The sequence below is a fragment of the Taudactylus pleione genome, unplaced genomic scaffold, assembly GCF_031769625.1.
Source record: "Taudactylus pleione unplaced genomic scaffold, aTauple2 ptg000523l, whole genome shotgun sequence".
Classification (NCBI taxonomy): Eukaryota; Metazoa; Chordata; class Amphibia; order Anura; family Myobatrachidae; genus Taudactylus; species Taudactylus pleione.
In genome coordinates, this window is record NW_028284925.1 from 532,643 (window position 1) to 544,732 (window position 12,090).

Here is a 12,090-nt window from a genome sequence, read left to right on the forward strand (position 1 = left end):
CACTAACATATCATTCATCTCCTGATATACTCTGTGCTGCTGGGGGACCCTGCGCATCCCACTATATAACTCAGTCAGTGGCTTCCTACTGCCTCCATTCCCCTCCTCACATCATGTCACTGCCTCTGTCAGATACAGTCCTGTCCTCACTAACACATCACATATCTCCTGATATACTCTGTGCTGCTGGCGACCCTGCTCCTTCCACTATATAACTCTCAGTCTGTAGCTTCCTGCTGCCTCCATTCCCCTCCTCACATCCTGTCACTGCCCCTGTCATATGCAGCCCTGTCCTCACTAACACATCACTCATCTCCTGATATACTCTGTGCTGCTGGGGACTCTGCTCCTCCCACTATATAACTCTCAGTCTGTGACTTCCTGCTGCCTCCATTCCCCTCCTCACATCATGTCACTTCCCCTGTCACATGAAGCCCTGTCCTCACTAACACATCACTATCTCCTGATATACTCTGTGCTGCTGCTTCCATTCCCCTCCTCACATCATGTCACTGCCCCTGTCACATGTAGCCCTGTCCTCGCTAACACAGCTCTCATCTCTTGATATACTCTGTGCTGCTGGGGACCCTGCTCCTCCCACTACATAACTCTCAGTCTGTGGCTTCCTGCTGCCTCTATTCCCCTCCTCACATCCTGTCACTGCCCCTGTCACATGCAGCCCTGTCCTCACTAACACATCTCTCATCTCCTGATATACTCTGTGCTGCTGGGGACCCTGCTCCTCACACTATATAACACTCAGTCTGTGACTTCCTGCTGCCTCCATTCCCCTCCTCACATCCTGTCACTGCCCCTGTCACATGTAGCCCTGTCCTCACTAACACATCACTCATCTCCTGATATACTCTGTGCTGCTGGGGACCCTGCTCCTCCCACTACATAACTCTCAATCTGTGGCTTCCCGCTGCCTCTATTCCCCTCCTCACATCCTGTCACTGCCCCTGTCACATGCAGCCCTGTCCTCACTAACACATCTCTCATCTCTTGATATACTCTGTGCTGCTGGGGACCCTGCTCCTCCCACTACATAACTCTCAGTCTGTGGCTTCCTGCTGCCTCTATTCCCCTCCTCACATCCTGTCACTGCCCCTGTCACATGCAGCCCTGTCCTCACTAACACATCTCTCATCTCCTGATATACTCTGTGCTGCTGGGGACCCTGCTCCTCCCACTATATAACACTCAGTCTGTGACTTCCTGCTGCCTCCATTCCCCTCCTCACATCCTGTCACTGCCCCTGTCACATGTAGCCCTGTCCTCACTAACACATCACTCATCTCCTGATATACTCTGTGCTGCTGGGGACCCTGCTCCTCCCACTACATAACTCTCAGTCTGTGGCTTCCCGCTGCCTCCATTCCCCTCCTCACATCCTGTCACTGCACCTGTCACATGTAGCCCTGTCCTCACTAACACATCACTCATCTCCTGATATACTCTGTGCTGCTGGGGACCCTGCTCCTCCCACTATATAACTCTCAGTCTGTGGCTTCCTGCTGCCTCCATTCCCCTCCTCACATCCTGTCACTGCCCCTGTCACATGCAGCCCTGTCCTCACTAACACATCACTATCTCCTGATATACTCTGTGCTGCTGGGGACCCTGCTCCTCCCACTATATAACTCTCAGTCTGTGACTTCCTGCTGCCTCCATTCCCCTCCTCACATCATGTCACTGCCCCTGTCACATGTAGCCCTGTCCTCACTAACACATCACTCATCTCCTGATATACTCTGTGCTGCTGGGGACCCTTCTCCTCCCACTACATAACTGTCAGTCTGTGGCTTCCTGCTGCCTCCATTCCCCTCCTCACATCATGTCACTGCCCCTGTCACATGCAGCCCTGCCCTCACTAACACATCACTCATCTCCTGATATACTCTGTGCTGCTGGGGACCCTGCTCCTCCCACTATATAACTCTCAGTCTGTGGCTTCCTGCTGCCTCCATTCCCCTCCTCACATCCTGTCACTGCCCCTGTCACATGCAGCCCTGTCCTCACTAACACATTTCTCATCTCCTGATATACTCTGTGCTGCTGGGGACCCTGCTCCTTCCACTATATAACTCTCAGTCTGTGGGGTCTATTTACTAAGTAGTGTTAGGAGACAGAGTGAAAAGTGATAAGAAAGTGATAAGGTGCCAGCCAATCAGCTCCCAACTGTCATTTTTGAAACAGCCTGTGAGATATCAGTTGGGAGCTGATTGGCTGGCATCTTATCACTTTCTTATCACTTTTCACTCTGTCTCCTAACACTGCTTAGTAAATAGACCCCATAGTGACTTCCTGATGCCTCCATTCCCCTTGCACCATGATAACATTGTAACACATTCTGTATAAGGGTGAAATAAATTGATTGGTTCCTTTCCAGAGATAGATCTATATAATCTGTATGACCTTCACTGCAACCTCTAGTACAATAAATGGGAGTTTCCTCTATTACAGAGACCTGTCGTGTCAGCTGGGGACCCAGCCCTGAGTATTATTCCGTCTGTCCTCGTACACTACACTGTCTGCAGCTGCTGCTTAACACTTCCTGAGAAGCACGCAATGGTCTGCAGAGTGCGCATTAAGGAAACGCCAAAGCAGCGGTTTTATCATTTGTCTTCTGTATTACACAATGTAATAAAGCTCTATAATATTACATGTAACCTTGTGTTTGTTTCCTGTCTAAACTCTGTTCCTGTGTCTGTCATAACAGGGGAAAATCTAAATCTTCAAACGTTCTCTCTCTCGCTGTTGTGGTACTACAAGTCCCAGCACATTATTTCAGATATAGGCTTACAAAGGGGATGCGGTCATAACACCGACCGTAGGGATTCCGGTGCTTAGAATGCTGGCACCGGAATCCCAACACCTGTCAAAATCCTGACGCTGGCATTAGGGTTAGGGGGAGGGATAGAGTTAGGGGTTAGGGTTAGGCACTAGAGGGAGGGTTAGGGGTAGGTTGCAGGGGGGTGGCACTGCAGATATGGTAGAATTCTGCGGCCCCTCCCATTTTCATATACAAAAGCAGCCCCGATAGGTTTCGATGAGGCTTCTAAATTGTGACATTGAAGCTTTCCAGAACTTGGCGCCAATCGCTGGCCTGGGCTACATATCACATCATTTCCCAGGGAGTCATCTGGAGGATCCCTACCTAGTAATGTATACATGACCGTGCGCAGTAGCGATTACTGTTTATACAATGCTTCTATCGGAGCCCCTTTCCCTGCAAGTGGATTTTGGTAAATTGCCCCCTGCGGTATGTGGCGATTAGAAATGACAATTGTTGGGACTAGTTCTCTAATAATGATAAATATGCCCCTAAGTATTGCAGTAACCAGCACAGGTTTCCCCTAATTATATTTAGTAGACCCTGATGAAATTGGGGTTTGGTCAGTTTTCAGACCTGGGGGCCTATTCATCACAACTAAAAACTCGATGGAGGTAATTAGGTTTAGAACTGGCATGGAGTCCTACCTAATTACCGGAGGATTCATCATTCCTCCTCCCCATAACTATCTATTCCCAAAAGCTGTCATTTTTGCGGTGACAGCTTTTTGGGAAATAGATACTTTTCCCTGCCTATACCTACCTTACCGCAGCTGTAATCAGTGCTGCGCATGCGCTGTTACATCCGTAAAAACAGCGCATGTGCAGCACAGCCTACAGCTGCGGAAATTCTGTCCCCTCCACCAGCCCCTTCCCCCACTTACCTGGCCGCTGCAGTCACCTCCTGCTCTGGCTGCTGCTCTGACACTGTGCTTTCACGGAAGAACACAGTAAAGTTTAGAAAAAAAAAAAGTTTTTTTTTTCTAAACTTTACTGTGTTCCGCCGGGAGAACACAAAACATCATTCAGAGTCGGTCGTAGCGGCCGCACGGTCGTACGCCACCGATGTTCGCTAAACTGCGCATGCGTAAAGTTCGCAATGCGCGTGCGGCAAACTAGCTGCTATGATCAGAAATTTCTCTCTCCTCGAACACAGCCAGGTCGGTAGTTTGAGTGACAGATTGAGGCGTTTGTGGGTGGTAACAGGGGAAGGTGCTTGAAAACGGGGGAGTGGAGATCCGAACGCATGCGTGCCTAATTATGCGAACAGCGTTTTATGGGAGTGCATACGGATTATGGGAGTGCATAATTAACAAAGTAGTGTCATGGCACATGTGACATGGGAGGTTTTTACACTGACCTGATCGTAGAGCTTAAGAGAGGGTATGGTCAACTTTTAGCTCTAGCACCAGTTCCGATGGTTACCGATGGTCGCGATTAATCCTTATATGCCCGGAGATGACGTGCAATGCGTACGAGAAGGGGGCGTATTTTTTTGTCTTCCGGCCGCTTCCTCCCCTTGGTCGGCCAGCTACTGATCCGATCTTAGGGACGCAACTTGCGAGGGAATCATTTGCATATCCGGACCCTTTTCCCGTACGACCGTGCAGCCGCAACGACCGACTCTGAATGAGGTCCACAGTGTTAGAGCAGCAGCCGGAGCCTGAGAAGCAACCAGAGTGACGGAAGGAGCCGGCGGAGGACTTGCCCAGCTGACAGCAGGTAAGTGTAACCTGCTATATGCCACCTGAGAGTGACGTATAGTAACACCATCAAATTCCGAAAATACATAATTTTCGGAATTTGATGTATAGCCTATTTCTACATCCCCATACTAATGTACTAATATCCCCATACTAATGTACTAATGTACTAATGTATAGGGAGTGTGGAAATGAACGCAGGCGGACTTAACCAGGAGATATCAGTGATATCTCCTGTGTTAAGTGCGTTAATGAATACTAAAACAATGGTAATTAAGGCAAATGTCCTTAAAACCATTATTTTAGTGTTGATGAATAGGCCCCCTGAAGAGCTCTTTGTTCTCCATTTTTTCCATTAAAATTATAAAATAAGTATCCATTTATTTGGATAGAACAACTGGCACAGTGGTTAGAATTGCAGTCCCACAGCCCTGAGGCCATAAGTTCAGTTCCTGACCAAGGCCCTATCTGTGTGGAGTTTTTATATTCCTGTGTTTGCGTGAGTTTGCTGCGGGTGCTAGTTTCACCTGGGGTGTTGGAAGTGAATGCAGGGGGAGGGGAGTGTGTGACTAGGTGCTGCTGGGGTGTTGGAAGTGAATGCAGGGGGAGTTGAGTGTGTGACTAGGTGCTGCTGGGATGTTGGAAGTGAATGCAGGGGGAGGTGAGTGTGTGTCTGGGTGCTGCTGGTGTGTTTGCAGTGAATGCAGTGGGAGGAGAGCGTGTGACTGGGTGCTGCTGGAGTGTTTGAAGTGAATGCAGTGGGAGGAGAGTGTGACTAGGTGCTTCTGGGGTTATGGAACTGAATGCAGTGGGAGGAGAGTGTGTGTCTGGGTGCAGAAGGTTTGTGGGCAGTGAAAGCAGGGAGAGGAGCGAGTGTGTCTGGGTGCTGCTGGGGTTTTTGCAGTGAATGCAGTGGGAGGAGAGTGTGTGACTGGGTGCTGCTGGAGTGTTTGAAGTGAATGCAGTGGGAGAAGAGTGTGACTAGGTGCTTCTGGGGTTATGGAACTGAATGCAGTGGGAAAAGAGTGTGTGTTTGGGTGCAGCAGGTTTGTGGGCAGTGAATGCAGGGAGAGGAGCGAGTGTGTCTGGGTGCTGCTGGGGTGTTGGAAGTGAATGCAGTGGGAAGAGAGTGTGTGACTGGGTGCTGCTGGAGTGTTTGAAGTGAATGCAGTGGGAGAAGAGTGTGACTAGGTGCTTCTGGGGTTATGGAACTGAATGCAGTGGGAGGAGAGCATGTGACTGGGTTTTTGCAGTGAATGCAGTGGGAGGAGAGTGTGTGACTGGGTGCTGCTGGAGTGTTTGAAGTGAATGCAGTGGGAGGAGAGTGTGACTAGGTGCTTCTGGGGTTATGGAACTGAATGCAGTGGGAGGAGAGTGTGTGACTGGGTGTAGCAGGTTTGTGGGCAGTGAATGCAGGGAGAGGAGCGAGTGTGTCTGGGTGCTGCTGGGGTGTTGGAAGTGAATGCAGGGGGAGGAAAGTGTTTGACTGGGTGCTGCAGGGATGTTAGCAGTGAATGCAGGGAGAGGAGAGAGTGTGTCTGGGTCCGGCTGGGGTGTTGGAAGTGAATGCAGGGGGAGGTGAGTGTGTGACTGGGTGCTGCAGGGATGTTAGCAGTGAATGCAGGGAGAGGAGAGAGTGTGTTTGGGTGCTGCTGGGGTGTTGGAAGTGAGTGCAGTGGGAGGAGAGTGTGTGGCTTGTTGCTGTTGGACCGTTAGTAGTGAATGTGGTTTAGGGGAAGTGTGGGTGAGAGCTGATGGGACTGGGGTATTGGTAGTGAATGCGAGCAGAGGGGGCACCAACAACTATCTCGCCTCTGAGCTCCTGGTATGCACTTACGCCCCTGTATGTCTGCTCTATATAAATAACTGTTAATAAATATTTTAGTTGACCAGAAATCCAATTATAAAATATATGTGTTATAATTACTGTCCTGAAAACATGTAACTGCTATAACATTTGTATAGTTATGAGACATAGAATATAAGAGGAAATTATAGAGTGACAGGCAGCTGGCTAGTGCTGCATACTGTATAGCTATCTCTCACTTGGATTGGCTGCACAACAAATGGGCATTATAGTACTTCATAATGAGTTATGGACTAAAGAAATACAGACTAAGGGGCCCGTCCCTGCGATGTGCCCGGGGGGATGTCGGCCGCCATTACCGGGGGAGAGATTCTATGGAATATATATTTGTAGGCGCCATCATGCACAGCTCAAGGTTGAAACAAAAGTCATATACATGGGCTTTGCTATAGGTGAGCCCCCAACCCCTGTGGGGAACGCAGTCAGGAAGACGATGGTCAAAATCCCGACCGCTGGCTTCCCGACCGTCTAACCCCGGTACGGGTCTAATGATAGGAGTCGAAATCCCAATGCCTATTATTATCCCTACGCCGGGAGCCCGACGCCCGCCATACGGAACGAAGGTAGGCCAGGCGACGGGAGCGGACAGCCGTGGGGGTTGAGGGTTAGAATAGGGGCTCCCGGGGGGGGACTTAGGGCTAGGCCCCCCCCTGGCAGGGTTAGGGTTAGGCTAGGGGAAGGGGGGGTTAGAGTTAGGCACCCCCGGGGGGAGGTTAGGGTTAGGCACCCCCCTGGGAGGGTTAGGTGTAGGCTGCGGGGAGGGGGGTTAAGTTTAGGCACTTACGGGGAGGTTAGGGATAGGCACCACCCCGGGAGGGTTAGGTTTAGGCACTTACGGGGGGGTTAGGGTTAGGCACTAGGGGGGAGGTTAGGGTTAGGGACCCCTGAAGGTGGGTTAGGGTTATGGGGGGGAAGGTTAGGGATAGTTAGTTACTTACCTTGTCGGGATCTTCACAGCTGCCGGTCTTCCCGCGTAGGGATTTGAACCACTGGACATAGGTCTGGCGGTCTATCATACTGAACCCAGCTGTGGGCCCCAAAGCTGTTACACCCTCCAACACCTCCTACTATAGTAGTTATAGATTTGGGCTACATCAGTATGGTGGAATAAGGTGTCATCGCAGTTGTATTAATCTACTTTTGTGCCGCTGAAGGACCCTACAAATCTCAACTCATTTCACAGACCGTGGAACACACTGTGGCCGTATAATAATTCTGCAATTTTAATTTTAGGCCTCTAATTATTCTGTTTCCACATATCCTAGAGATTCAATGTAAGAGCAACTGTATTGTTCTATTATGTTATTCTCTATCAGTGTATAAATAGACAGTAGCAAATCTTTCCACCTCTATTGGAGAATGGAAATAGCACTGATCCCTCCGCAGATAAGATTTGGTTCTGACATGTAACAAATTTCCATCACAAATAGGTGATTTATATAACTGTCTGTATGTGACACCAGTGTGATTATCTCTACTTAATATATAGATATTTATGTTACTGCTGCAGTCATGGACACAAAGGGTTTCCAATTAACCAAAATAATTCTGATTTATTTACAGCTAAACAAACCGCAGATCTGTAACAGGACATGTCCGCTTAATCCTTCGCCCAAGAAAAACTCTACTCCATCTGCAGGAGATGGGCGTTGTGCTTTGTCAGACGTGGTAAAATGACAATCATGAATAAATCCTCATTGCTCCATATAATCATTATGCTGACAGAGCACAACGCACTGTGGGCCTGATTGAGAGATGGACGCAATGTTGGTGTTGCAGGCAGTGGAACAATTTTCCAGCCACTGCACATGCACAAAAGCCGCACTGTGCATGCGTGGCAATATGGTAGCGACAGAGGTCGCAGAGAGGATTACAGTCGCAAAGTGAGTGTCAGGCAGCCAGCATTTGGGGGAGGTAAAGGGAGGTGACTAGAAAAATGTAGGCATGTCGGGAGCGTTTTCTGGGCGTGCCCTAGTGAGACTCTGCTACATCATTCGCATCTGGAGAGTCACCAGCATCTTAGGAGAACCGCATAGGCTTACACAGAAGTTCTATGTGCGACTGATCTTTCTGCTTTTGTATGTAAGCGGCGGATGTGAGACGCCGGAGGTGGACACCTCAGTGCACAAGATATCAGCTCAGTTATTAGCATAGCAGGTCCGCCGCATACGGAATTGCAGTGGCGTTGTGATTTGCGACTATCTCCCTATCAGGCCCTGTGTCTTCTATAATGCTGCTATGTAAGGAGGCAATACCGTGTCAGACATATTATAATATCCTAATACAGTCCCTCAACTGGGAACAGACATCCGAATAGTAATAGTATTGGGCAAATGGAATTACGTTATTCAGCCGCACAGAGACATTTATATACACAGCATAACTGGTATTACATCATGGAAATTGCAGTTATGAGAGTATCTGCAGAGCATCACACCTAAAGTACAACAATATCACCTTTAATAAAGTGATAATATTACTTATCTACTATTAATATAAGGTCCTGCACTGACTGGGAAACAGCAGACACACTAACAGGGATATTCAATTTGGAGCGAAAATTTCGGAATCGGCGATAAATTATCGCCGATAACGTCATTTTCGCCAATTTCAATTATCCCCATATTCAATTTCAAAGACTATTCGCAGGTGCGAAAAGTCTTTGAAAAAAAACAGGGATAACTTTTCACCATGTTTTACATGGCGAAAAAAAGTGCAGAATTGGGGTTTAGGGGTGCAGGCTTAAAAAAATAGCCTGCACCCCTGGGAATGACATTTAGAAAATAAATGTGTCAAAAAAAGTTAAAAAAAAAAATAGGAACACCCAAATAAAATGTAAAAATTTGGGGTGAAAAAAAAATATATATATAGGGAAATAGGTTCAGGGCTATTCTGCAAATATGTGGCAGGTGTTTTCTAGAATAGGCTATTAGCGGCAGGTGTATTCTAGAATAGATTAATAGCGGCAGGTGTTTTCTAGAATAGGCTATTAGCGGCAGGTGTATTCTAGAATAGATTATTAGCGGCAGGTGTATTCTAGAATAGATTAATAGCGGCAGGTGTTTTCTAGAATAGGCTATTAGCGGCAGGTGTTTTCTAGAATAGATTATTAGCGGCAGGTGTTTTCTAGAATAGATTATTAGCGGCAGGTGTATTCTAGAATAGGCTATTAGCGGCAGGTGTATTCTAGAATAGATTATTAGCGGCAGGTGTTTTCTAGAATAGATTAATAGCGGCAGGTGTTTTCTAGAATAGGCTATTAGCGGCAGGTGTATTCTAGAATAGATTAATAGCGGCAGGTGTTTTCTAGAATAGGCTATTAGCGGCAGGTGTATTCTAGAATAGATTATTAGCGGCAGGTGTATTCTAGAATAGATTAATAGCGGCAGGTGTTTTCTAGAATAGGCTATTAGCGGCAGGTGTTTTCTAGAATAGATTATTAGCGGCAGGTGTTTTCTAGAATAGATTATTAGCGGCAGGTGTATTCTAGAATAGGCTATTAGCGGCAGGTGTATTCTAGAATAGATTATTAGCGGCAGGTGTATTCTAGAATAGATTATTAGCGGCAGGTGTTTTCTAGAATAGGCTATTAGCGGCAGGTGTATTCTAGAATAGATTATTAGCGGCAGGTGTATTCTAGAATAGATTATTAGCGGCAGGTGTATTCTAGAATAGATTATTAGCGGCAGGTGTATTCTAGAATAGATTATTAGCGGCAGGTGTTTTCTAGAATAGATTATTAGCGGCAGGTGTATTCTAGAATAGATTATTAGCGGCAGGTGTATTCTAGAATAGATGATTAGCGGCAGGTGTATTCTAGAATAGGCTATTAGCGGCAGGTGTTTTCTAGAATAGATTATTAGCGGCAGGTGTTTTCTAGAATAGATTATTAGCGGCAGGTGTTTTCTAGAATAGATTATTAGCGGCAGGTGTATTATAGAATAGATTATTAGCGGCAGGTGTTTTCTAGAATAGGCTATTAGCGGCAGGTGTTTTCTAGAATAGATTATTAGAGGCAGGTGTATTCTAGAATAGATTATTAGCGGCAGGTGTATTCTAGAATAGATTATTAGCGGCAGGTGTATTCTGGAATAGGTTATTAGCGGCAGGTGTATTCTAGAATAGGTTATTAGCGGCAGGTGTATTCTAGAATAGGCTATTAGCGGCAGGTGTATTCTAGAATAGGTTTTATTAGCGGCAGGTGTATTCTAGAATAGATTATTAGAGGCAGGTGTATTCTAGAATAGATTATTAGCAGCAGGTGTATTCTAGAATAGATTATTAGAGGCAGGTGTATTCTAGAATAGATTATTAGCAGCAGGTGTATTCTAGAATAGATTATTAGAGGCAGGTGTATTCTAGAATAGATTATTAGTGGCAGGTGTATTCTAGAATAGATTATTAGCGGCAGGTGTTTTCTAGAATAGATTATTAGCGGCAGGTGTTTTCTAGAATAGATTATTAGCGGCAGGTGTTTTCTAGAATAGATTATTAGCGGCAGGTGTATTCTAGAATAGATTATTAGCGGCAGGTGTTTTCTAGAATAGATTATTAGCGGCAGGTGTATTCTAGAATAGGTTATTAGAGGCAGGTGTATTCTAGAATAGATTATTAGCGGCAGGTGTTTTCTAGAATAGATTATTAGCGGCAGGTGTATTCTAGAATAGATTATTAGCGGCAGGTGTTTTCTAGAATAGATTATTAGCGGCAGGTGTATTCTAGAATAGATTATTAGCGGCAGGTGTATTCTAGAATAGATTATTAGCGGCAGGTGTTTTCTAGAATAGGTTATTAGCGGCAGGTGTATTCTAGAATAGATTATTAGCGGCAGGTGTATTCTAGAATAGATTAATAGCGGCAGGTGTATTCTAGAATAGGTTATTAGCGGCAGGTGTATTCTAGAATAGGTTATTAGCGGCAGGTGCATTTTTGCAGAATTTAAAAAAAAACACTTTAGGGACATAAAAATATGCTAGTACCCATTTTCATGTACCCCAAATTTGATGGGACCCCTTAAAAAAATGAAAAAAATAACCTAAGTGATCTTCTGCAACACTTCTTCCATGTCGGAAAAAAAAACACCTGCCGCGGCTATTTAAAACCCTGACTTTCATTTGAAGGCTAAAACGGGGGTACCCATAGTGATCCCACATATCTGGCCAGCTCTAGGGGGGTCCTACAATTTATTCCAGATAAATCCAGTTTTTTTCGCCGATCCTATTTCGTCGGCTCCCGTTTTCGTAACTTTTTACTAGAATATGGGGATAAAGCAGGCGCGCGCCCGATACTTTACCCCCAGAAAAGCACCAATGTGGAGCGAAAAGTCCAGCACGGACTCTTCACTCCAAATTGAATACGGGCCTAAGACATCTACCAGAATCTCTAAGGTTAATCTGTTCTGTGACTCAGCTCTAGGATTAGCAGAAGGATGTATACCTGGTATAATACACTGATACTGTATCACTGATCTAAAGATTTATACTGTTTAATTGATATATCGACTGATACTGTATCATTTATATACAGACATATATTGTAGTATCACTGATATATAGACATATACTGTATCACTGATACACAGACATATACTGTATTAATTATTTATAGAATAATACAGTGTCAGTCTATATATCAGTGATAGAGTATCAGTCTATACATAAGTAATACAGTATATGTCTATATATC

At 45.9% G+C, this 12,090-nt stretch overlaps 1 protein-coding gene across 1 annotated transcript in view; it reads right to left on the reverse strand.

Moving 5' to 3' along the window:
- CASR (calcium sensing receptor) overlaps window positions 1-12,090 on the reverse strand; it is a 207,959-nt gene that overhangs the window by 151,620 nt on the left and 44,249 nt on the right. The gene's annotated exons all lie outside the window — the stretch shown is intronic.